A 27,860-nucleotide genomic window follows, 5' to 3' on the forward strand; every position below is an offset into this window, starting at 1 on the left:
GTACACTATTATGATTGTATTTTATACTTCTATAATCACAAATTTCGCCAAGGCTACACTATAAAAAAATATTAATAAAGACAAACAATACTTAATCTATTCTCAATTTGACAACAGACGTCAAGAACAAAAGTTTGACAATAAATAGTATGCATGCGTGTGTGCGTCAAATACATGGTATGTAGTGTGTGTAATGTTTTCTTTATTGATATAATGTATCGTCTATGCATTATTTAAAAAAAAATTAGAATTGTGCACTTCTTCTCTATATTTTCTATAAATGTGGAAAATGTCATACTCCTCCGTCCGCGCAATTTTCGTAAAAAGGGATACAAAGTTTTTGCTTCACGTATTAAAGATTAAAATACATGCCGGATTATAAAACTTATATCAATAATCTTCAATAGTGAAGTTTGGTGTGTTTTAATTCCATTATAGGTCATTTCACTCAAACGTTTTGCTGCAACATTAGCGAAATAATTAAACAGTTCGTCTTCTCGCATTAAAACTGTATAATCTCAAAACTTACTAATTTTACAGGAGAGTGTTTTAAAGGTTTAACATATTGTGATATTTTTAATATTAATCATCTTTGCAACATTATTTTTTTATTTTTTACATGTTACATTATCTGTCTTTTAAAGTAAGATAAAATTATGTATTAATTTTGTTAATAGTAGTCAAAACATAAGTATACAAAAAAAAAACTAAAACTAAGCTATGCTGTTTTGACAGTATTTATGAGAAAAATACTGGTGATACCAAATGATTCCGCATATTAACTCAATTTCGAATATTTTTGTAAATTGTACACTTTTAATGCGAAAAGACGAGTTACCGCTTTATTTTGGGTTTGGATAGGAAATCCGTAATGTTTCTCACATGTTGCGTAAAGTGAAGTGTCTCATGCCGATAAAGTGAGACAATAAAAATATATGGAGGGTCACGCTTAATGCCACAAACGTGCCGAACTGTTTGGTTCGAATTTGTTTGCTGTATTGTGTTCTTCGGAAGACGCACGTGGCAAACTAAAAGATTTATTGCGATTTCTCATCGTGGGTGGCATCTGCCTTTTTAATGTTGCTTAAAAAATCACGTTTGGGTCGCATTATTGAAAATCAATGGTGGTAGGACCGCTTGTGAGTCCGCGCGGGTAGGTACCACCACCCTGCCTATTTCTGCCGTGAAGCAGTAATGCGTTTCGGTTTGAAGGGTAGGGCAGCCGTTGTAACTATACTTGAGACCTTAGAACTTATATCTCAAGGTGGGTGGCGCATTTAGGTTGTAGATGTCTATGGGCTCCAGTAACCACTTAACACCAAGGTGGGCTATGAGCTCGTCCCTATTATTATTCGCTTCATAAAATTGCACGGCTTTCAATTTGATCCGATTCAATTTATAATCGATTTTGTTATACACACATACATATGTAAATATATGTGAATATTAATCGGGATTAGCTAGCGTTGAGATGAAAGTCACATTAGCTCTTTCTGCTTGTCTGAGCACAAGCGAACGTTAAACAGTACGTACAGCACTTGTACACGTACATATAATATATTAATTACCCTGTTTTTATGACCGTTGCGTACAAATATAACACTTAGTTTTACCTGTTGTTGCACGATACAAGAGCATGTAATCGGAACGTCATACGCGGTAACAGAGATGAAGTTGGGCAATTTAGAGAACTAAAGTCGACTTTCGAAATTAGAACGTTGAAAGAAATAAATCTAATTACAATCGATATTATAGACATTGTATTATATAACGCGCATGCATTATGCAGTCGGATAGTTCTAGTTGAAATAATAGCTGAAGTAATTTGGAGATTGGTAAATGTTTTGTTCAGAGGGCGGTGATAGTAAAAGTCTCTCTGATTATAAATTAAAAATGATATTCTTTTGTTACGGGAAGAAAATCTTCTATATTTTTTATTTATTGCTTACTTGGGTGGACGAGCTCACAGCCCACCTGGTGTTAAGTGATTACTGGAACTCATAGACATCCACAACGTAAATGCGCCACCCACCTTGAGATATAAGTTCTAAGGTCTCAAGTATAGTTACAACGGCTGCCCCACCCTTCAAACCGAAACGCATTACTGTCGCACGGCAGAAATAGGCAGGGCGGTGGTACCCACCCGCGCATATACATATCAATATATGCGAGATTATTATATTTGGTCTCGAAGTGAACAACGCTGAAGGCGAAATGGTATAAGTTACGTATGCCCTAAACTTTAAACTGCACTTCAAGCTTTGCCTTTAAAGTCGCATCGTAAAAAAACATTATTTGCACATTTTGTTTTGACAAACAGTGGAATTGAAGGGTATAATTATTTATGTTGGCGGCTCGTATTCGGCTCAAAGAGGGTATCCACAAAAATTAGACATTTCGCATTCAACGGCAAAGACGCCAGATGTGGGCGGGTTTGACATTTGCGTAACGTTTGTGAGTCGAGGGTACGAGCTGTAGCTTTAGGCTCAATTTACTTTTGTCTTTAAATATTTCTTTTGGTATTAAATTGTTGTCTTTCAATTAACATAATGGTTTGTGATTCGAAGACATAAATTCTTCATGATTGCGACCTGAATTCTCGGTAATTTTTTATTTTATCACTATTATTTAACAGATTCAATAAAGTAACCGGTATATCGCGTACAAAATAAGACTGGGTTTAAGCCCCGTGGCGGGTAGCGATGTAAAATAATCTATTACGTTTTGTATATCGGAGGTTACAAAACTCTCACTCATTCTCGAGCCCTGAAGAATTGTTATCGTGTGACAAATTTCATAGCGATCGCTTAAGTCGTTTAGGCGTGAAGAGACACAAAACGTTTTCGTTCATTTTCATATATTTATGAAAAATAAATAAATATATGAAAAAGAATGACCCAGTCAATTCCTCGCCAGGTTTTCTCAGTGGTCGCTATTTCGATCCGGTGGTAGATTCAGCGAAGCACTGTTCTTGCTAGGGCTAGTGTTAGCAAGTCCTCCCTGGCTGAGTTCATCTATTGGTACGCACCTAGCTGAAATAGCCTTTAAGCTACCAACGATTAGGTAGGGAAATAGCTTAAAAAATCAAAAAAAATAGTCCATGTGGGCGAATTCGCGGACGGAAACCAATACGGTTATAATATGAGTGTTAAAGTATGCATGTCATTTGGAATTAAAATTAGACTTGATCATGATATATTTTTGCACAAAACTTTCTTCATCGCTTCGGTTTCCTCAATGCTGGGGGACGCTACTACTTCCTTGCAACAAGAGTTTGTGGTGGATCACTCAACAGCATCCTAAAATTATACTTTATAATTAGGTACACTATAACTCTTATTAAATTCAATATTCGAGTTAAATAAGACCTCAAAAAATATATGTAAATCCCATCTCTATCAAACAAAAAGGAATCAACGTCATGGTTTGATACTAATTTATTCTCAATATACTTATATTTGCATCAATCAAATTTAAAAAAAAAACATGGTTATATTATCATTCGGAAATGCCTCTTTTAGTCACTTATTTTGTGTTTAGAAATGAAACTAATTAATGAATTGACCTAAAGTCTCATAATTAGGTGGTAAGTTGTTATAAACACAATTGCTTCCATCATTTTATTCTATCAGTTCGATTGTCAGATTTACATGTCAAAAGCCGCAGTACTATTAGATTTTGTGGTTGATTTTGTTTAATAACACGGTGTGACGGTGCTCGTCTGTGTTTCGCATCATTATCGATTCCACGCTATATTCGATAAAACATTGGTAATATCTTATTTTGTGAGTTCGTATAAATTTCATAACGCTGTCATTATCTGGAATGTTCTTTAATTGTCTTGCTAATGTACTGTATTGCGTATATTTAATTAAGCTAATTAAAGCTCATTACTTATTTATGAAGTTGAGAAATTAGGGAGGGCATAAGGAAAATAGTTTTATAAAAAATATGAAGGTATTTTGTTTCTAAGAATTGTAATTACATTGACGTTTTACATTCCATTACGCTCAATTTAAATAATATACCTATTTCTGCGGGCCGGGCTTTAGTGTCTGCTCGGTGAACCTTACTAAATAGTATTAGAAATGTTTTCTTGAGCTGGGTGCAAATGGTAACATTAAATGAGTTTTGAATGGATCTAAGGTCATCAGTCTCTGGTTAAGTGAGGGCAGACGGAGCACTGAACCGTTGATTCTAAGGACGAAGGCATTGCAGCTGTCGAAAGTCTAAAGTCTAGACAATTTGACGAATATTATTGTAAAATTGACGCCTTTGATGTGATAATTTGATGCCTTTGGGAGGAACCTTGGAATAGTTTCTCTGTCATTCGAAAATCAAGAAGAAACTTTGATGCCCATCAAAGGACAAACTTAAGAGTTTTGACTTTTTTTTATTATTTTTTTTATTGCTTAGATGGGTGGACGAGCTCACAGCCCACCTGGTGCTAAGTGGTTACTGGAGCCTATAGACTTTTACAGCGCAAATGCGCCACCCACCTTGATATAAGTTCTAAGGTCTCAGTAGTTACAACGGCTGCCCCACTCTTCAAGCCGAAACACATTACTGCTTCACGGCAGAACTGACTGGAACTGACAGAACTAACATGGAAATGTGTTAGAGTTCTACTAAATACTGGTAATTCTTTTTTGCTGATGGCAGGTCCTCTTGTGAGTCCCCACGGGTAGGTACCACCTCCCTACCTATTTCTGCCGTGAAGCAGTAATGTGTTTCGGTTTGAAGGGTGGGGAGCCGTTGTAACTATACTGAGACCTTAGAACTTATATCTCAAGGTGGATGGCGCATTTACGTTGTAGATGTCTATGGGCTCTAGTAACCACTTAACAACTAGGTGGGCTGTGAGTTCGTCCACCCATCTAAGCAATAAATAAAAAAACCGTTTAATTAACGTATTAACATTTGGTTGTTCATCAAAAATTACCCAGCTGAGTAAATGATGTGACATCATGCTTATAGAGTGATCGATACCTCCCACTCCGCCCTCCGGTGTTCGTAATCTATGCCGGTAATTACTCAATTTACACAAGACACCGACCGATACCATCAAAGGTAAGATTACGAGCTGATATGAGTCGCTCGCACGCATCAGGGAAGGCTTAAAAAAGTTTTCGGGGCTTATTTAAGGTCGAGGAGTAGACTAAAGTTTATGTTACAGATATACACATTAGATTACATATAACACATTTTCTGTATAACAGGCACGAACGATGACTATTCGAAGTAACTTAGATTAGCTGTGGCGTTGTTTGTATTTTGATAGAGAAATTGTGTCCAGTGCTGAAGGACAAGAGAGAATGCAATGGTGCTGACGAGGATATCGAAGACAGAGCGAAGTGTAGGAGTAAAGTCAGGAAAGCTGACCCCACCACCATGTGGGATAAATAGCTGGGAAGAGAAAGAAATTGTGTCCACGTCATTTCGGATTCTCCCGATCCACTAACGGTGCTTTTAGGTACCTCAAGCCGGTCACCGTTCTCAGGGGGTCGCGTCGTCAGGTTCGAGCCCCGTGAGCTCACCTACTAGTTAAGGTTCCGCTGAAATAGCCTCTCAAGGCTATCAGCTTAGGTACAAAAAAAAAAAAAAAAAAGGAGATAGAGAAATTGATGTGCTCACTAACTAATAGTAACTAGATTATGATTAATAATTGATTCCCTGAATTAGTTGAAGTACTTCGGATCATGAAAATTTAAATTAATTAAATCGAATTAAAACTACTTTTACGGTTTAATATACCTAGCGTTTTTTTTTTTAATTGTCATGATTATTTTGTTATGTCGAAGTTTCGAATACCCGAATACGTAGTTTTTGTGGTTATACACGAAATTAAACCGTAAAAGTTGCTTTAATCATGTCTACGTCTCGCGAAAATCGAATTTAACTAATTCATAATATGGTTTTGTTTTCCATGATTGATGATCCAACAAGTAAATCTCCGATACTACCTACTAAAACAAACGGATAGTCCTAAAGGGTCGGGCTATATATAGGAGAACATTCAAACAATGGAACGTCGTATATAATAATGTCTCATAAAGCACAAAAGGATTCATACGACCATACACAAAAAATGTCTTATATGATACAAAGGCATTGTGAGGGTGATAAAGTGTAGCATCAGAAAAGATAATTGTAAACGAGGCGACGACCTAAATACTGGCACACGTGGACGACTATTTTCAGACGACTGGAAGCTATGTCAGGTACGTTGCGAAATAAAGCTTTTACCGTGTTTCGTGTAAACAATGAACGTATATTATCGGATACATTTTTGATATTTTTTGTAACGTAAGCCAACGGGGAATTGAGTTTTGTTTTTCTGTGAAAACGATCTCGATTTTCAACACGCTGTTATTTTCTTTGACGTTTCTATCTTAGACTCCTTATAGTCATCGATGGTTGTAATATTTTTTTTTTTTACATATTATAATCGATCAATTTTATTTATGACATTCTTTTTTTTTTGCTTAGATGGGTGGACGAGCTCACAGCCAACCTGATGTTAAGTGGTTACTGGAGCCCATAAACACCTACGACGTAAATGCGCCACCCACCTTGAGATATAAGTTCTAAGGTCTCAAGTATAGGTTACAACGGATGCCCCACCCTTCAAACCGAAACGCATTACTGCTTCACGGCAGAAATAGGCAGGGTGGTGGTACCTACCCGCGCACACTCACAAGAGGTCCTACCACCAGTAAAATTATTTATATCATTTGTTATAATTTACGACATCGAACTACCGTCTTTTATCAGTTCAGTTTTGTCAACTACAGTATTTAGCCCTACAAGAAGTCCTTAAAACGTTCCAGCCAGCTAAATACCAAATTCGAAGCATTCAACGTCCAAAATTATATTTAAACGGGCTGATATAAACGGTGGCTCATTCAACAATAGTCGCAGATGTAGAAGGGAGCAGACGGGATGTAAATAACAAAAATCAATACGGACGAGAGCGGGTGAACGCATCGTGCCCAACTTGCATAAAATTAACCGTGCCTCTTTAACTTGTCGTGTTATATTCAGTTGACTAATAAACCGAACAGATATATCGCTTTTTCTCATTAAAAGTGTACAATTTCCAAAAATATTCGAAAGTGAGTTAATATGCGTAAACATTTGGTATCACCGGTATATTTCTCATAAATACTGTCAAATGAGTGTAGCTTAGTTCTTTTTTTTTACCTATGTTTTGACTACTATTAACAAAATAATAACAGATAATGCAACTGGTAAAAAAAATATTATTAATATTAAAAATAACTGACCCGGCAGACTTCGTAGTGCCTCAATCGATAAATAAACTTAAAAATAAAATAAACTTAATACTAACAAAAGGAATCCGTCCGACGGGGGACATCAATGGAAAAACAAAATTGCTATTTTTATTTAATTGCGAGCGTTTTCATATTTATCTACCTTTTAAACCTTCTTTGGACTTCCACAAATAATTCAAGACCAAAATTAGCCAAAACGGTCCAGCCGTTCTCGAGTTTTAGCGAGATTAACGAACAGCAATTCATTTAAAGAATTTATTAATTTAAAGAAGATAGATATAACATGTTAAACCTTTAAAACACTCCTGTAAAATTAGTAAGTTTTGAAATTATACAGTTTTTATGCGAGAAGACGATATCACAATTCACACCACATTAGCAGAATAAGACTGTCGGGATGTTTTCGAAAACAATAAATAAGCGCGGTGCTAAAAACCAACGGCTCACAAATAGCTCAAAGCACTCGATGCTCGTATGATTCTCGGTCGGATTTAAGTCTTTATCCGGTGCTGACATATCGGTATGGGTATGTACGTGAGACCTTTAAGTAAGTGGTTGAGAGACTTCGCATCGCCGGGCTCGGTACTCGAGCGAACCTGTTGACCCAGTGCGCGCGATGCTCGCGGCAAAAACTCCACCTGCAAGCTTCAGCATTATGGACGCCTAGTACAGTCTAGCTGTGACTATTCATACGGAACCATTGTTTGCGACCCAAAACTGCGGCCAAGGAAGAATGCAGACAAAAAAAAATATGAATTACGTCACATGAACATAGGCCGTCCTAATTTCGCTCGATTGAGCATGAATATATTATGTTTATAACTGGTTATTTGCGTTATAGTAGAAAGAATTCACACAACTTCATAGATGTTATGTTGACAGTTTTAATAATACTAGAGGTCCCGCAGTAGTCGAGATTCGACTATAATTAATTAATATTGTAAGTTTGTACACTATTATGATTCTATTTTCAAAGACTATTTATACTTCTATAATCACAAATTTCGCCAAGACTACATTATAGAAAAATATTGATAAAGACAAACAATATTTAATTTAATCTCAATTTGACCGCAGTCGTCAAGAACAAAAGTTTGACAATAAATAAATAGTATGCAGTATTGAAGTCGTCGTGGCATAACGGACAAGACTTCGGGTGCATTCGTGTTGAGCGATGCACCGGTGTTCGAATCCCGCAGGCGGGTACCAATTTTTCTAATGAAATACGTACCCAACAAATGTTCACGATTGATTTCCACGGTGAAGGAATAACATCGTGTAATAAAAATGAAACCCGCAAAATTATAATTTGCGTAATTACTGGTGGTAGGACCTCTTGTGAGTCCGCACGGGTAGGTACCACCACCCTGCCTATTTCTGCCGTGAAGCAGTAATGCGTTTCGGTTTGAAGGGTGGGGTAGCCGTTGTAACTATAATTGAGACCTTAGAACTTATATCTCAAGGTGGGTGGCGCATTTACGTTGTAGATGTCTATGGGCTCCAGTAACCACTTAACACCAGGTGGGCTGTGAGCTCGTACACTCATCAAATCAATAAAAATAAAAAAAAAGCATGCGTGTGTGCGTCAATACATGGTAGTGTGTGTAATGTTTTTTTTATTGATTTAATGTATTTTTTAGGCATATTTAAAAAAAAATTAACATTCTGCACTTCTTCTCTATATTATCTACAAGTGTGGGCATACTCCTCCGTCCGCGCAATTTTCGTAAAAAAGAATACAAAGTTTTTTCTTCACGTATTAATATATAGATTTACATGGCTCATTTCATATTGGTTTTTACTGCATTACTAGCGTAATAAACATTCGGAATCATTTATTTAGCAGAAACAACAGGATTTCCCCTGTTTGTGACCGTTAGTTCCGACAAAATGATACATTTATAAAAAAATCTGCAAGTTGAACGCTTTTTAACAACAACGCTGTCACACGTAGGCATTTAGGATTGATCGGTAAATAAAATATGTTGCAAGCTTTGTGTGTTTATTACATTGTTAATAAAACGTTATTAAAACGACAATTGTTTAATTAGAATTAGTACGCTTTGAGTTTTCCTAATTCGACATACAACTAAGGGTCCTGCTGTGTGTGTGAATTATTTTTGCTGATGTTGTAAACTTAATTCTCGAAAAAAGCGCTAACCGCTATTCAACAAACATGTAACCTGTAACGTTAAATCATCGGTATCCCAAATTCCACTAAGTAATTTGAATAAATGAATGCGTCATCGATAGCTTTTTCAGAGTGGCACGGCTATTGACCTCGTGCGCTACAACACCTCAACTAAGGCGTGACGTGAACCAACGTTCCTCCAACGTTCTACCAGCCGCCAAATGAGTAAGGCTTTGTATGCGGAAGCAAGACAAGCAGATCCGTTCTCTTTTTATTATTAATAACTGTGTTCCGTAGCAACTTCGAATGTGAGAGATAAATACTGCGAATATCTCAAAAAGAACTCACAAATTTCGTAGGTACGATTTTTTTTTAATCAATGATATACACGCGTCTCTTTCGGTACTGCCTAATTTAATGAAAATCATTTGCGGGATGGAACGAATACTCTGTTGAAGCCTTATAATCCTACCTCTTATAATCCACACTTTCACCGACGCGCCCAATCGATTAAACCAAAAACCCATGTACAAACTTTTAAATTAACGCAGTGAACGACGTGGAAAAGCATATACACATTTTCTTATTCTTTTTCTCCAACTTATTCCATCAGGTGGAGTCGACACAGCGAATTTTTCTATTCCATTCTCTTTTATCAGTCGTCATCTCGTTGCACTACCATTTTCACACATCTCCTAGTTACATGCATCTCCTCTCTACGCATTACATTCCATACCACGCTCTTTAATTTGTCAATCACCGGGGCTACTTTCACACTTTCTGTACACATTTTAACTTCTATTTTACCGTACCTATCGGTAGCCTCCAGTGGTTTTTTTATTATTTTTTTATTGCTTAGATGGGTGGACGAGCTCACAGCCCACCTAGTGTTTACTGGTTACTGGAGCACATAAACATCTACAACGTAAATACGCCACCCACCTTGAGATATAAGTTCTAAGATCTCAGTATAGTTACATCGGCTGCCCCACCCTTCAGACCGAAACGCATTAGGTACTGCTTCACGGCAGAAATAGGCAGGGCGGCGGTACCTACCCGCGCGGACTCACAAGAGGTCCTACCACCAGTAAAGTCAATCGTGAACATTTATTGAGTACGTATTTCATTAGAAATATTGGTACCCGCCTGAGATTCGAATACCGATACATCGCTCAACACAAATGCACCGGACGTCTTATCCTTTAGGCCACGACGACTTCAAAAGCTCGCTCGGCCCTTGCGGGCTCGGGCCCCTTGCTCAGCTATGCAAGGTTTGGTAAGTGTGCTCACGGGACTCAACCTAAAAGATCATGCCGACACTAGCCCTAGCAAGAGCAGTGTTCGAAAAGTGTTTAGCGAAGCCCATAGACTACAACCCTAAAGCCCTAAGCCCTGACACGGTAAGTTAAAGTCTCAATTGATTAGTAACAAATACGTGAAAGCAGAAAGCATGATAATAGGATGAATATCCTCCCATCTATAAAGTATTACGTATACATGAGGGCGCATAATTCACCATACAACCAGTAATTACATAAGAGAATAACTCAAACCCTGGGTTAGCCGTTCCTTATTTATAATCATGGCGACGACTTGGAAAACATTACACTATTCTATGAATTCAAGTCGCATTAACGAAGCTCAACGTGTAGAGAATTCTCGTTGATAGAGAATCCTTATTCATAACATCTATATATTAATACGTGAAGGAAAAACTTTGTATCCCTTTTTACGAAAATTTTGCGGACGGAGGAGTATGAAATTTCCCACACTTATAGAGAATATAGAGGAGTGCAGAAAGTTAATATTTTTTAAATTATGCCTAAAAAATACATTAAATCAATAAAAAAAAACATTACACACACTGCCATGTATTTGACGCACACATGCATGCGTACTATTTATTTATTGTCAAACTTTTGTTCTTGACGTCTATGGTCAAATTGAGAATAGATTAAATATTGTTTGTCTTTATTAATATTTTTCTATAGTGTAGTCTTGGTGAAATTTGTGATTATAGAAGTATAATAGTCTTTGAAAATATAATCATAATAGTGTACAAACTTACAATTTCAATTAATTATAGTCGAATTTCGACTACTGCGGGACTACTACTAGCACGATGAAAAGAATAATTTTATTTCTCGAATATTCGTACAAACAAATTGTGCATTAGGTTGTTACAGCCTCAGTGTTGAAGTAAAACAAATTGAATTCGGCGACTGGTCTGGGAGTAAAATAAAATGGCGTTTTGAATACACCAGAGGCGGGCGCCCTCAAGTGGATTCGTGAACGATACAGGCGCTCCGAATGTATGGCCCTTGACTGACGCGGCGGTCGTAATCAAAATTTCGTTTCTCGTGCTTTATTTAATTTTTCTGAACGCTCTCGGGAAGCAGAACGGAAATTCCGAACAATACCACAATCGAAAGTTCGATTTTTGAACAGAATTTAATCAACACGACCATTCGTTGCGTAAATTGCAATCGTCTAAATAAAGAGGCAACCGAACATTTGTGCTTCGATTGTTTTGTTTCAAATCAAATCAAATCAAATCATATTTTTATTCAACATAAATGAAATTACATACTTGTTGAACGTCAAAAAGAATTACCGTCAATTCACAAAAACTAGCCTCCGTCCTGAGAAGAACTGGCAAGAAACTGAGCGGGCATGTCTTATTTTTTTTTCTATTAGCTTTTTTTTTATATTAGATTTTTTTTAAATATTAATTTTTACAATGAGTATTATAACGTAACAATTATTACAATATTGAAATGCCTGGAGCGAGCAACTCATTCCCACTTTGTGCAATCTTCTAAATAATCATTGACTTTATAGTAAGCTTTATTGCACAGATGTTCTGTAATAGTTTCCTTAAACCTATGTATATGTAGGTTCTGAACATCTTGTGGGATTTTGTTGTACAGGCGCACAGACAAACACCCGAATGAATTTCGTATCTTAAATGAAAAGTTTCAATGGAAAAACAAAAATTATCAGGATCTTAATTGAACTAAAACGATAGTATGACGATATAATCGATATCGATAGAAAACGATATGATTTACATTTTAAATCACTAAGTAAATTTTATTAATCTCTAATTAATTTAGAGTTTAAATTCGCTCACAACGTGAAATATAATATGTGGCTAATCTGTGCTATTGTAGGATCATTTATTTAACGTGACCAGTTATGAAAATTTCATCAGTCTTTTAAAGATTGCTCGGCCCTTTTGAGATTTAAGAGCTAGGGAATAGGGAATATCGTTTTCAATCACGATCGCACAAACAAGAATAATTATATTTATATAATTTTTTTAAAGTTTTACAGATTCCTCAAACAAATATGAATACAAAATGAAATTTTCGTCGACATAGATGTTACAATAACGAAAAGTAATGAAAAAATAATAATATTAATATTGTCTGTAGTCTATATTAACCTAGTTGAACTTAATCACGTTTTAATAGAAACAAAAGCAGGCCTAAATGAAAAATAAATACAACGGCACACTTGCCCATTGAAGCACAACACACACACACGTAGCAAAACGTAATAATTAATAGGCAACAGTGGATCATCAATATCATTGTTTCGAATACATAATATATACATATTTCTAAGCCCACAAAAGCAAAGTAACGTAAGATTTTTATTAGTAATGCACACAGTGTACGACTTAACTTTGTTAAAACGTACAAATTAGTAATGCACATAGTGGACCACTTACCTTTGTGATAGCGTACAAAAAATAACATTTTTATTTTTATAAAAATAAACTTTATTTTTATATAAAAAAACCATAATAAATGTATACCCGAATAATTATTTTCTTTATACCTCGAATAGAACTTAAAATTAATATTTTTATAATAAGGAACTTCGTTCCTATCCGGTGTCCCACGACACCACACATCTTTTCTGTCTTAAGTTGTCAATCTCTACAATCCATTTAGTTCGTAATCAAACAAATTTAGTGTCAAAAAAAAAACAATACAAGCTAAATGATGACACGTGAGCCGGCTCCAACGCAAAGCGTTGAACGTAGATTTTTGGCCAGCGAAAATGCAAATAGCTGCTTTCTATGCAAATTCAATGGCAAAACGTAACCATATTACTCACGTGGCGAGCGATGAATAATCCTTCAGTTCAACATATTTGTATAAATGTAAACTAGATTCCATTTAATTAAATTATAAAATTCCGGGTGTGTAAGGTTAGTTCATTTCTGTTTCGAATGATAAAATGTATGATAGCTACGATTACTAGTTGATTGTAGAAGGCGGCATCACTTTCTTGCCTATTTCCGACGCCAAGCAGTTAGGCGTTCCAATTTCAAGGGTGGAACAGCCGTTATACAGCACAATTGAGGCTTTGACACGTCATGGGCCCTCTGCATCTAAATTAATATTTATTCTAAGACTTATTCTACGGATTGAAAATCCCTAAGTAGAAGTTTCCCACTTAAGGACGACAGACGAACTCTTATACTACCTGTAGCTCAATAGAAGTGTATGGAACATTCTAGGTATGAATATAGCGTCGTTTGTTTATTAAACAACTAGCGACCCGCCCTCGCTTCGCTTCGGAAACATTAAAACACACATGAAACCAAAAAAATAAAATAATTTTTTTTGTAAAAAAAGTAGCCTATGTTCATCAGGGACAATGTCGGCTTCTAATGGAAAAAGAATTTTTCAAATCGGTCCAGTAGTTTCGGAGCCTATTCGAAACAAACAAACAAACAAATCTTTCCTCTTTATAATATTAATAATAAGTATAGATAGTTATGGCTTTAAAAATGCAGATTCTATAAGGACATTTCGTTCATAGCCTTGTTTTTTTTTTTTGTCAAAAACCTCTTCTCTGCAGAACTCACTTTGCGGTGTCAATTACGGCTTTAAAAGTGTCTTTTGAAAATGACTAGACGCATTATTTTGCCCAGCCCAGTCTAGTCACTGCCTACTAGAATAAGTTCTACAACTATGGAATTATGATTCTACCAGAGAAGTGGCGAAAGTCTTCGAAAAATTCATAAGAATAAAACAAGAAAAAGAAACTAAATTACTTTTACCCGACCATCTTGCCATTCAATATTACTGCATTGCGTATTATTTCTCGACCGTTTTCCGTCTCAGCATCAGCGAAAACCTCATCATCAGTTTAATGCGACCAATTAAGTTGTGCCCACAAAACTTATAATGACAGAATGTCCATTCCATGCCTTAAAGCCTGCAAACATTAACCACGATCTCGTGGAAACCATGTTTGAATATCAATGGACCGTTAAACTGGCAGTATCACAACATTTATAACGGGCAGGATTACACTTTCGTTTTCTCTTACAGAACTCGCATAAGCCGACTCTCATTTTTGCCTCACGTTTTATAGTGTCGTGTTTCCAAATTACTTTTACTCATAAGATTGTATTGTATTTCTATTGTAATGTAAGAACGCACGAGTGGCTACGCCCATCCTACATGTTTTCGTCGTAAAGCATTCGTGCGTTACGGTCCGAAGGGTAGGATAGCATTAATCCTATTGAAACTTCTGCTTCATGCCACGCGATGGATGGCGTTATTCACTTTGTGAATAGGGACCCCAGTGACCGTTCTACTTCAGGCTGAAACGGAGCTTAATGAAAATAGAATTCATCTATTGCAATAAAATTACTTGTTGACTTTTTGACAATCTATTACATTACACAGCGTCTATACATTATACAGCGTCTATACATTATACAGCGTCTATACATTATACTGCGTCTATACATTATACAGCGTCTATACATTATACAGCGTCTCTACATTATACAGCGTCTATACATTATACAGCGTCTATACATTATACAGCGTCTATACATTATACAGCGTCTATACATTATACAGCGTCTATACATTATACAGCGTCTATACATTATACAGCGTCTATACATTATACAGCGTCTATACATTATACAGCGTCTCTACATTATACAGCGTCTATACATTATACAGCGTCTATACATTATACAGCGTATTACAATTTCATCAGCCCGCTGAGTTTCTCGCCGGATCTTCTCAGTGGGTCGCGTTTCCGATCCGGTGGTAGATTCTGCGAAGCACTGCTCTTGCTAGGGTCAGTGTTAGCAACTCTCCGGTTGAGCCCCGCGAGCTCACCTACTAACGTTAGGGTGAAGCTGAAATAGAGGCTATCAATCAAGCTAAGGCTAGGCTAATCAAGGCTATCAGCATAGGTAGGAAAAAAAAAAAAAAAAACAATTTCACTTTTTAAAAATAAGTCGAGTTTCTTAATACTAAATCAAAAACTGCAAAGGAAACTCATGTTTCATTTCACAACCGTACCCAGGACCGGACTTTGAATGGTTCGGTATCTCCGTCGTTCGATGCTCGAAAATATTATATTTCCCGATGTTCCAGATACGCTTCCGACACAGAAGCAAATAACTTCTGCCGCGTCGTATTGATTCAACAATAACGTTTTAGGGTTGCGTAGTCCAACGGTAGGCAACGTTTTTTGTTTGTCATGTCATGTGTGACTATCGGCATCTTGCAGGTAAGGAAACCGTCCTCAAAGCCGAAATGATAAGAATAATCGTAGCTTCACGCATTGATTTGGCCCCCATGGTTTCCGATTTGTGAGTTGTAGACCAACCACCATTATTCCATTTTATCTCAAATTGTAAAAAGCATGACTATCCCTATAATGATGGAACATGCTGTGAAAACATTTATTGGTGGAGCTCTTGTGAGTCCGCACGGGTAGGTACTACCACCCCACACGCTTTGAAGGGTGAGGCAGCCGTTGTACCATACTGAGACCTTAGAACTCATATCTCAAGGTAGGTGGCAGCATTTACCTTGTAGACGTATGGGCTCTGGTAACCACTTAACATCAGGTGGGCCGTGAGCTCGTCCTTCTACCTATGCAATAAATTTGATTAAAGAATCTTAAAATATTAAGTTAAATAGATATTAGTTTTATATTGAACTGTGAATGTCTATATCATTGAAATAATATTTAAGTCTGCATTATCCGTCACTTTGGTTTTTACACCAAATCAGTCTTAGTAGTTTCAAATTTCTATGTTACAAAAATTTTGGTTAACTAAAGTTTGCATCAAATACATAATATGTATATGAACGCAATTAGTAGTCTTTGCCGAATTTGATATATTCGAATCATAGCTTTGATATATAATATAAATATATAAAATACAGTTTCCAAAAGTCAACGACACCAAGTTTATTAGACCCCGAAATTTAAATAGAACCATATTTAGGAAAACGAGTACATTCACCCGTCCGACTTAATCTTGTGTCGACGTAAGATACAGTCACTTTATTTGGTAAGATTGCTTTAAAACATTTCTCACGAACAAGTTCAAGATGAATGAATTTGAAATGAAAACTTAACAATCTAAAAGTATGCCATTTTCTCAATGAAGCATACTATCATAGAATATTTTTGTTCAACGGTTCACAGAATGAGAATGCATCATCCTTTCTCCCTTTCCTAATTCCTGTGTTGATTAAGAATGATGCAATATAACACTATATAAAACGACCGTCACACACAGCTGCATCTATAATATTTGGTGATCATACAGTTTTTCAATTCGGTAGAGAATTCAACCTCATACATCAAGGTGGGTTGTGGGATTCACGACAACTCAATGAACTAAGGCGCGATACTTTCGATTACAAATCGCATATTACTCATGGTCACGGTAAGGGTTTACTAAACACTAACATTGTTACAGGAAGGGGTGCCAAAGCCTTTCACGTTTACAACCAGACCGTTCGAGAGGGTAATTTGATAAAAACAAGATACAAGTACTAGTGACTTTTTGGCGGGAACGCGAGGAGTGAAGTTGTGTGATTTGTTTTATTTTGTCTATTTAGTGTTTCTTCGGGTTTAAATGTGTAATAATGGTGGTTTATTAACTGTTTAATATCTGTGAAAGTGAACAAATGTGGGAAAATGAAACAAAGCCGCTGGACGTTAACTTCTCGGGATCGTCCAAAAAGTCCACTGAAAAAATCTTAGTAAATGACCACCATTTTACTGAGATTATATTTCATCCCATATCATCTCATTTCATTTCATTTCATTTCATCCCAGTTGATTAATGTCTCAAATTAATCATCTTCATTTCATTTCACTCCATAATATTTTATAATTTTTCATAAAGATATGAATATAAATTAAATTAAGACATGACTTAAAGGTCTTAGTTACCAGGTCATAAAATCCTTTTAAAAAAAAAACAAGTACTAGTGGTAAATGGAATGTACTATAGAAACAAGCCCTGAACTTAAAGAGACATACTTAATAGTTTTCTCAACATTACTTTCGCGTTTGCTGTGCAACTGTGAACACTAACTTCGTCTGTTGAAGTTAAACTAATTGAATAATCACTTGTTATGCGACGAAGTTCAGATTTGCAGAGTTACTAATTTTGTATATAATTGAAGTATTCGGTTCTTAGTATAATCTTCCAGTTAATATTCAATTATTGATAGAAAGATTCGACAAAACTCAAAATCTTTCATATTCGAGGGGCATTTACAAGTTAAAAAGTCCAGTTGAATATAAGTTATTAGAAACCGTAGATGAAACAGAGGCACCAATCGTATTTCATCGATGAACTGCGGATTCAAGTTTCATAATCGAAGAATGGCTATAATCTATTATAACCTTGTATCATATAACTGTTCTAATGATGAGCCCGCAATGCTAGTAAATAAATTGAGGTTGGTCTCATTGAAATTTCCTGTTTTAGTCACAATGCCGGGTAATTATATTAAATTTTGATGTAGCTTTAGCTTAAATAAACAAGCCATTGGTCCTCCTTAGTTAGGCCGGACAAACCCGTGTAGTCTCTCAAAGCCCTCTAATAGTAGACCAACTACTGATCACAACGGCGTCGAATTAATGAAAAAATATCAAAAGTTTTTATTCAAATGTTTTTATTCAATTCAATTCAACTGGCATGCTAGTGAGTCTGTAACTAAAGAGTTTCTCTGATATTAAATCATTCTTTTAATGTCTTTATATAATATTGTAGTCTAATTTGACTCGATAGTATTACAAAAGCCTACCAGTCTGATTTCAATCCTACTTAGAAAATTTTACCTTGAACTGGAAAAACAGGAAAAACAGGAAATACATGAAAATGAAATTGTGCTACTTATTAATATTAATAGACTAGCTGACCCGGCAGACTTCGTAGTGCTTCAATTGATAAATAAAAAACCTAAACTTTTGTATAAAATAAACTTAAAACAAACAAAAGGAATCCGTCCAACGGGGGGGACACATCAAAACACAACAAAATTGTTATTTTCATTTAATTTCGAGAATTTTCTTATTTATCTAGCTTTTAAACCTTCTCTGGACTTCCACAAATAATTCAAGACCAAAATTAGCCAAATCGGTCCAGCCGTTCTCGAGTTTTAGCCAGACTAACGAACAGCAATTCATTTTTATATACATACTAGCTGACCCGGCAAACGTTGTTTTGCCATATATAAGATTTCTAGGGAATTTCTACTGTAGAAAAAACAAACTAACTTATTGTAAGTGTGTAAGGATGTGGAAGATGAGTGAAAGAGGCATGTAGCGATGTGAACGATGAAGGAATATAAAAATAACAATACCTCATTCAACCACGTAATGTCTCATTATAAAAAAAAAATGTCCAAAAAATAAAAAATAAATCTTAGGGGTGGACAACCCTTACCACTTAGGGTATGAAAAATAGATAGTAGCCGATTCTCAGGTTTACTGAATATGCATAAAAAAATTCATGAGAATCGGTCAAGCGGTTTCGGAGGAGTATGGGAACGAACATTGTGACACGAGAATTTTATATATTAGATATAGATTCACAGTTTAAACCAATCAAAATTAAGTTTTGGTGTGCGTAACCAGGATTGCAGGCATCAACTATATCTATGACCGACTGTATCTTTTACGATCGGATTGACGGTAGTTTTATATATCTTCTTTTTTCTCCTTTTAACAAAAAACGCAGACGAAGTAACATAACACTGACATACAATATTTTTAATGGCCGAACGTGGGCCAGTCGATATTGTTATATTTAGGAATCCCGTCCTACATTTTCAGTAACGATTTTCCTTTCCGTATCTCACCTGCTATTGGACACCGCTAAATACATAATAGATGAAGCCTATAATAAAATCATTCAGTACTCGCGGCCGTTGTCCCAAAACGATGTTATTTTTGGATGAATACAGCTAGTTACTGAATGAGAGAAGTGATTCACTTTGTGGTCGTACTTATCGTGACTTGACCGACATTTTAAAATATAATTCATTACAGCATGTTAAACTTTGTATGTGTTTATACGATGAACAATAAAAGAACGATACTCAATCGTGTCTTAAAAGTCAAAGCTTTCTAAAATATGTACGTCTTTGATAGATAAAGCGCTACAGGCCCGATAACACATGTCTTTCAACGGATGATTTATTAATACAAATGTTTCAAGCACACGTTCTCCTCGTTCCTTCGTTTGTTCCAACAATCTTCCGATTTCAATGCAACGGAAATTATTGAAGAGATTTACTGAGAAACAAATGTTCATCGACAGTTGCTTTTTTTCCTACCTAATTACTGGTAGCCTCAAGGGACTAAATTTGAGAGAATTTGATAACCATTGCCTTAGCAAGAGCAGTGTTTCACCGAATCTATCACTTAATCAGTTCCATTAATTCGCTTATGTTGATTTCATGGGCAACATAATTAAAGAACTCCACCCGGGTTAGTAAGAATTAAAACTCCTTTTACTTCGTGGCCCGCCCGAGCGTAGCTAGAATAGCTCTTTACCTACTTACCTACCAGCGATTAGGTACGCAGGGGGAAAAGTTTCCTTCCACATGATGGACGATTTTCATAGACAGGCATTATTCTGAGTTAGCGACAAAATGACTATTATGATAATACATACGATGTAGTGCTATTACTACATGTATTTATTACACCCTGTAGATATAAAATCAGCACACAGTCACCAGGATTTTCTTATCAACTAGCAGTGTTCCCCATATTTAAATTCAGGGAAGTATCGAACAAATATTGCGCAACGCGCTTTCGTGTGGTTTTGAGTCACTCCCAGATATGAATGCATAGATTACACGGAGTGCTGAAGTAAATAGGCCACCGTCGCATGGGGTTGAGCAAGATAACCCATTTAATGACCCCCATAAATTTTGTGCGTTATAAAAATGTTCGAGTAAGTATATAAGTAAATAATTGTCTTTTAAATAAAGTGAAAGCTTTATAGACCTCTCGTGTTATAGGCACAATATCTGATACAATACGGCCCGTTACACGAAATGCGAATTTTAGGCAAATTAGCATGTAGCGTACCGTTGAATCATTCGTATTTAATTAGAACCGGAATCTTAGTACCGTTCGGACATTTCTACTGAACTCATGCGCGATGTAACGACATGCGTTCCGCGAATGCAACATTTAGATAGGTACGATGTGTGAATCAACATCATGACCATTGTTGAGAGACCTGCCACTTCGCAAATTGACAACGCAACAATATGCAGTAACGAGGTCTTATAGAATTTGTTCCGTACCAATTAATTCTAATACATTGATAGCTGATATTTTCTCAAATGGAATTGTCGAAGATTATTACTTTCGTGTCGTATGATCGTGGATGCATGATTGAAATTGCGGGTTCTTCGTGCGAAAATATTCAGGCAATATGGCATCTTGGCCTAGATTTTCCGGTTCGTCGACCGATTTCGTTACGGGAACGCTAGTTGCATATGCACCAGGTATCGCTCTACTCTAAAGCAACATTTCCGACACAGAAACGGATATATTTTCGGATATAGATCGGCGAATTTTATTTATGCCATATGGATCGCTGATTTTATAATAGAAAACATTTCTATTACGGTGCCTGCATAAAATAGGGCTTTATTTCGTTTGGTTTAATTTTAACTTCTAATGTTTATTTTAGGTTTTTGTTTGTTAATTATAATATACTAAACGATGACCGAGCTTTGCTTGGTTTTTTTTAATAACGCCATCTTGTTGTGTCTTAAAAGCGGTTAGTTGCCCTCAATTAAGAAAAATAGTATTATTATTCGTCAATAGATGTCGGGAAGAGTTGATTATTGAAAACACGAATAAAACAACATTTTCTGAAAATAAATCGTAGCTAGATCGATTTATCGCCCTCGAAGTCCCCTGTATACTAAATTTTATGAAAATCGTTGGAGCCGTTTCCGAGATTCAGATTATATACATATTTAATAATATACAAGAATTGCTCGTTTAAAGGTATAAGATTAAAGCATTATTCTTATTTTGACATTTCCTGAAACAAGACCGAGCGACTGCCTCTACCTTAGACGCCTCCTTTTGAATCAAATTTGAAAACCGATATGCCATATTACACATGTAACACCGCAGAGTACATTTCAGAGTCGGATGGTATATGGTATAAATAATAAAATTAACGTCTATATATAATTCTTTCATTTAATTCAGGTTTTATTTAATTATTTCGTGAGTTTGTGTTTGAGTTAGTAGACATGTTAACGTTTGTTGTATACTTCACTTTTAATTGTTTTGCTACTTCTCTTGTCGGTCTCCCAAAAACGATAGACTTGTAAAAGAAACGTTAGTGCCTTTGTATTTCATTTTATTATTATAACCTACCGTTATTTCTCTTTGTTCATATAAATAAGGCATTAGATAACGTACCTAAGTCTATTAACGAATGAAAATCTGAAAAACTTCATGAATCCGTTCCAACCTTCACAAACATAATAAAAGCATAAATTTATTTCCCTTTGTTATCGTGTTTCGATACATAATAAGCTATTTCGTTATCCCTTTCGGCCTATTTCACAAGGATCGCACGTCCGTTCTATTTATCCGTACTATTCTTTCATTGTGCGTCGAAAATCCGGCGCCTTACTGGGCGCCACCGAGACGCTGTCACAGAATAGGAATGTTAATGGAATTCATGTTTAATAGCCGTATACGTTTAATACGTAATACGTACATACGTGAAATTATGTTTTTCTTGAATCAAATATAATTCGACGCTTGAAAGGCAAACGTGACTAAGCGACAATGCGTGAACTTTACAGTAGACTAATTTAAAGTTGAAATACCTGAAAACAAAATTTATTTTAACGAATCTAGCTAGTAGCTGTAGGATTGAAATGATTTTAATAGACCTAGAAATATATTTTTTTTGCACATCGAATATGGTTATTGCCTATCATTTATGTACAAAGCAGTTATTGTCGCTTAGTCACGTTTGCTTTTCAAGCGTCGATATAGTCAATGCATCTGTCATGTTGTATTTTTCAATGTTTATTCTAAAACGGCTTTTAGGCTCCTACAAATTTATACTCTTAAATATAAATTTTTGCGTTTACTTGTTCGTCTCTTATCTATGCGACCGCGGGTGTTTTAAACAATTGTAACTTCTAGTTCCAATTCTGTGGTAAATTTAATAGAGCACTGGTCTTGCTAGACCTACTCTAGCTAAGTTCTCTCAGATTGAGCCCGTGAGATCAACTAACCGTTTGTGTGTTGTTAGGAAAAAAAAGCAAGAGTTAGCAGTTTCACTGGCATGCTGCAAGTTTTTTTTGTTAACAGTTTAGAAGTCAAAGACATACAATTTTACTTTTTAGATTATTTTAGATCTGCAAAGTAAACTGTAACTTTGAAATATGGCTATATAATTTATATGAGCTCAGATATAGCTCACATGGCCTGAACAGCAACCCTCACAGACTCTCCAAATCTTAAAAGTGAGTACCGTGATATGTGAAGAATGTAGACCTTCACGATGATCTAGGTCTCAAGATCTTTTATCCTCATGACCTGACCTGATCTACTTGATCCATTCAGTATTTTTGGACACTACTAGTTGTAATGTTAACAGTCAAAAAGGACAGGTTAACATAGTCATTAAGCTTTGTGAAGCACTTGACGAGAACAGAATACTAATACCTAGTGATATAGTAAACAGGTTAATTCACTCAAAATATATTGTTTGGAACAATGCCATCTTCACCGTTTTACCATTGCCCTATCTACCACTGGAGTAAAGTTTACCCTTGCTACTTAGAACTATTGCGTTCAGCCCCAGTGCATTTTGAGAGTAAGCTTGTATTACCACTCATCGTCCAGTTTGAGAATTAACTCCTCTCCACTGTCTCCTGAGTACTGTGTTTGAATGAGGTTAGGAAAGAGTTCCATAATCTGGCAGCAGTTTAGCATAAATCACCAATTTTTTTTTAAATCAATTAATGTGTTATCATATTACTACATAACAATATAGTATATTAAATAGATCTATAGATAGATGTATTAAATATTTCGTAATAAAATTAGATTAAAATAATCCTATTAATAAATAATAATCCTGATAATAGGACTATTATGTCATAATAAATACGGATTATTTTAAAGTATTCTTAATTCTGTAAAATAGTCGATTTTTTTAATATATTCTTAATTTAATAATAATTCATTTATAAATATAATTTATGATTTTATTTATTTTTTAAAACTTAAGTTTTAGCATTTATCATTACATTATTATTATATAGTTATATTTGTTACATGTAAATATTATTACCATTCATGGTACATTAGCATCGTCGGTTTTTGACGCTCTCAATTCTACAGCACTTAATTATTGTACACAATGTATCGGAAAAAATATAGAGAAAATGTTTTGTAAGCACAAGTTTTATTACTTACGTTCGTCTTCATAAAATTCGGCAGTTTTAATAAAGTTTGTACACAAACAACAACTCACTCAATATTTGAATCTCTCTATTTAAATGAACTATTAATAATAAATACAGCACTTATGATGCAAACTTTTTTTTAAAAACAAAAATGTGCATATGACGTATTTAATATAGTCGAATTAAGAACAATCATTAATTTCTTGTATCGAAAACTTTACTTCACCATAACAAGTGCCGAAATCATTAGATACTGGCTGTCATTAGGTCATTGCTCCGAAATTTAGAGATCAGAAATTTACAGATTTTTTTCAAAAACAGAAGCTTTGCTTATTACACGGCTTTGCATTTTTTTTAAACAACATATACTTTAAAAAAAAATTTTATTCGAAAAAAAAAAATTTTTGTTTTTTTTAACTTTAACGTTAACTCCTCATGCAACCAGTCGTGACTATAAACAGACTGCGTCTTCATTATCGCCTAATTGTTGCCGCCGCTGACTACTTCCTGAATCCTGATCACGCAGGAGTCAGTCACCGCCGACGCCCTAGACACGTCCTGACGGATCCATCAGATCCAATAACCTTTGCATTAGACGCCTTCAGCTCTAACACTAGGAGCAGGCTTAGGTAGGACCCCGGTAACCGTAGGTACTCGTGCAACTTAATATGAGTTTCTCGCCGGATCTTCTCAGCGTGTCGCGATCCGATCCGGTAGTAGATTCATTCGCGAAGCAGCTGCTCTTGAGTGGTCAGTTCTCCTTTGGAGGTGCTCTGACAGCTGTTAACAAATCCCACCCCTCTGGCTGAGCCCTTGCTCGCCCACCTATCCTGGTGAAATTGGGAAGGCCTCTGAGCCACCAGTAATCCTACAATCCTAAAAAAACTATAGTCAGATGTGATGTGGATGACGAATGTAGATGTATTCTACTCTTTCACAGTAAAAATAAAGTACAGATAAATTTATTTGTAACCCATATAGTCAAATATTCCTTTTTATAAGAGTAAAGCCGCGTCTTTTGGGCAAAAACGCTATGAAATGATCAAAATTTTACTATGGTTGAACTCGACACGTGAGACTAGCCCCATAAGTTACTAGCGAATAAGTAGGCAAAACAACAAACACACTAAACTTTAGTAGACTTTTTAGGACAATGCACCGTTATTCATGTTTTAGTGGTGATGATAATAAAAAGAATGTATTTAATACGTTTACTTTTGATGTGAAACATCTATAGCCACACGTAAAACCGATTTCTGGCGTGGCGACGCATGCCGTGACGACGCGTCGCCATGCGCAATCGACTGTGCGATTCTCTCCCACTCGATCCAGCGTTAAGCCATCTCTCTCGCTACACTGAGCTCGGATACCTATAGTGTATACTCTGTAGTGTGTTATACAGTGTTGTTTACTACAGTACACATAACCTGTGTTTTACTTGAAAACAAATTATTTTTTCGTAATATTTTATTTTATCATTATGACATATTTAGTTCCTATCACAATCTGTTCTTTTCTGCTTATTACTTTTACAAAATAATGTCGATGTTTCACATCTGCCAAGCGTCCCGTGACGGCACACATTTTTTATTTATTTGAAAAAGTCTTTCTTATGCCTGGTTAAACAGTAAGCAATACAACACAAAAGTTCGATTTATTAAGCCGCCTATCCCAGGTGACTGAAGTTAGCCCCTCAAAAAAATTTTTCTTTCCTGTTTTCTACTTATTTTCTATTAATTCGTTTGTTCATCATTTGTTCTTGATTGTTCACTGTTAATAATTGTTTGTTCTGCATTTATTTATTTAAAAAAAATATTTAAAAATATACCTACAAGTTAGCCCCTCTAATGCAATTTTTAATATTTTTTCATCCTTAATGACTCGTAAATATTCATTTTCGATTGTTCTTATATAAAACACTTTTGTTCTCTTTCGAAATTACTCATTTTTTGTTTAATTAACTATTTGTATTAGTTGAATAAATGTATGCAAAATATGTGTACTGCGCATGCGTCAACTATAATGCCTCAACTTTCTACGCGGTTTTAATCGTGAAAAAAAAAACAATTATAAATCCTGAAGGATCAATTAATTGGTATACAGTTTAATTAAAAAAATTAAAAAATAAATAAATGAAATAATGTGCATTCGCGTAAAGTTAGACCAAATACATTTTTTCCATCCTCTTACCTATCGTATTAAAATGTTATTTTACTAATGTTAGGAATATAATTTCGACTGTGTAAAAAAGTTATTATAATTTATACTTACATTATCTCTTGAAAGATAAATAATGAACATATTTACTTATTTGTTTATATTACCTATGTGAACTCCCTATCTTTTTTATACCTTCATAACGATAAGGATGGAAAAAATGTATTTGGTCTAACTTAACGCCAATGCACATTATTTCATTTAATTATTTTTTAATTTTTTTAATTAAACTGTATACCAATTAATTGCTCCTTCAGGATTTATATTTGTTTTTTTTTTCACGATTAAAACCGCGTAGAAAGTTTAGGCATTATAGTTGACGCATGCGCAGTACACATATTTTGCATACATTTATTCAACTAATAAAAATAGTAAATTAAACAAAAAACGAGTAATTTCGAAAGAGAACAAAAGTGTTTTATATAAGAACAATCGAAAATGAATATTTACGAGTCATTAAGGATGAAAAAATATTAAAAATTGCATTAGAGGGGCTAACTTGTAGGTATATTTTTAAATATTTTTTTTAAATAAATAAATGCAGAACAAACAATTATTAACAGTGAACAATCATGAACAAATGATGAACAAACCAATTAATAGAAAATAAGTATAAAATAGGAAAAAAAAATTTTGTTGAGGGGCTAACTTCATTCACCTGCCTATCCCATCTCTAAATGCATTCTAAATTCATTTTTTTAAGGGATTTTATGACCTGGTAACTGAGACTTTTAAGTCATGTCTTATTTTATTTCATATTTTTTTCTTTATATTAATATATTTTTTTTTATATTCATATTTTTATGAAAAATGATAATATGGAGTGAAATGAAATGAAGAGACATACATAGACAGAATTTGAGACATTAATCAACTGGGATGAAATTAAATGAGATGATATGGGATGAAATATAATCTCAGTAAAATGGTGGTCATTTACTAAGATTTTTTCAGTGGATTTTTTGGAGGATCCCGAGAAATTACGTCCAGCGGCTTTGTTTCATTTTCCCCCATTTGTGCACTTTCACAGATATTAAACAGTTAATAAATCACCATTATTACACATTTAAACCCGAAGAAACACTAAATAGACAAAATAACACAAATCACACAACTTCACTCCTCACGTTCCCGCCAAAAAGTCCATTCTAAATTCAGTAGGTACCTACGGCATAGACTACTTCAGTGACCTACGGTAGTCACTGACAGACGTGACAGATGGCATTGACAATGACAACGACAACAAACGTGCCTATAGTCGGATTTTTAATTAGACGAAGCCAGCTGACAGTAGCTAATGTCTCTTTGTGAAATAATGTTGCTATATTTAAAGTAATAGTGATGCGTTCAGTTCTCGTTCAATCACATAAATGAACAATAAGTGTGAAGAGTTACTCATTAATTTCAAACTATAAAAGAATATTATTTATATTTTAC

General features: G+C 35.2%; 1 protein-coding gene across 1 annotated transcript in view; it reads right to left on the bottom strand.

Moving 5' to 3' along the window:
* Src64B (Tyrosine-protein kinase Src64B) overlaps positions 1-24,661 on the bottom strand; it is an 88,994-nt gene extending 64,333 nt beyond the window's left edge. The window contains exon 1 of the mRNA XM_089731097.1: positions 24,217-24,661. The gene's annotated coding sequence lies outside the window, so the exon portion shown is untranslated. The remainder of the gene's footprint in view (positions 1-24,216) is intronic.
* Between the last annotated feature and the right edge of the window lie 3,199 nt (positions 24,662-27,860).

The sequence above is a fragment of the Bombyx mandarina genome, chromosome 11 (assembly GCF_030267445.1).
Source record: "Bombyx mandarina strain Sakado chromosome 11, ASM3026744v2".
In the NCBI taxonomy this organism is placed as follows: domain Eukaryota; kingdom Metazoa; phylum Arthropoda; class Insecta; order Lepidoptera; family Bombycidae; genus Bombyx; species Bombyx mandarina.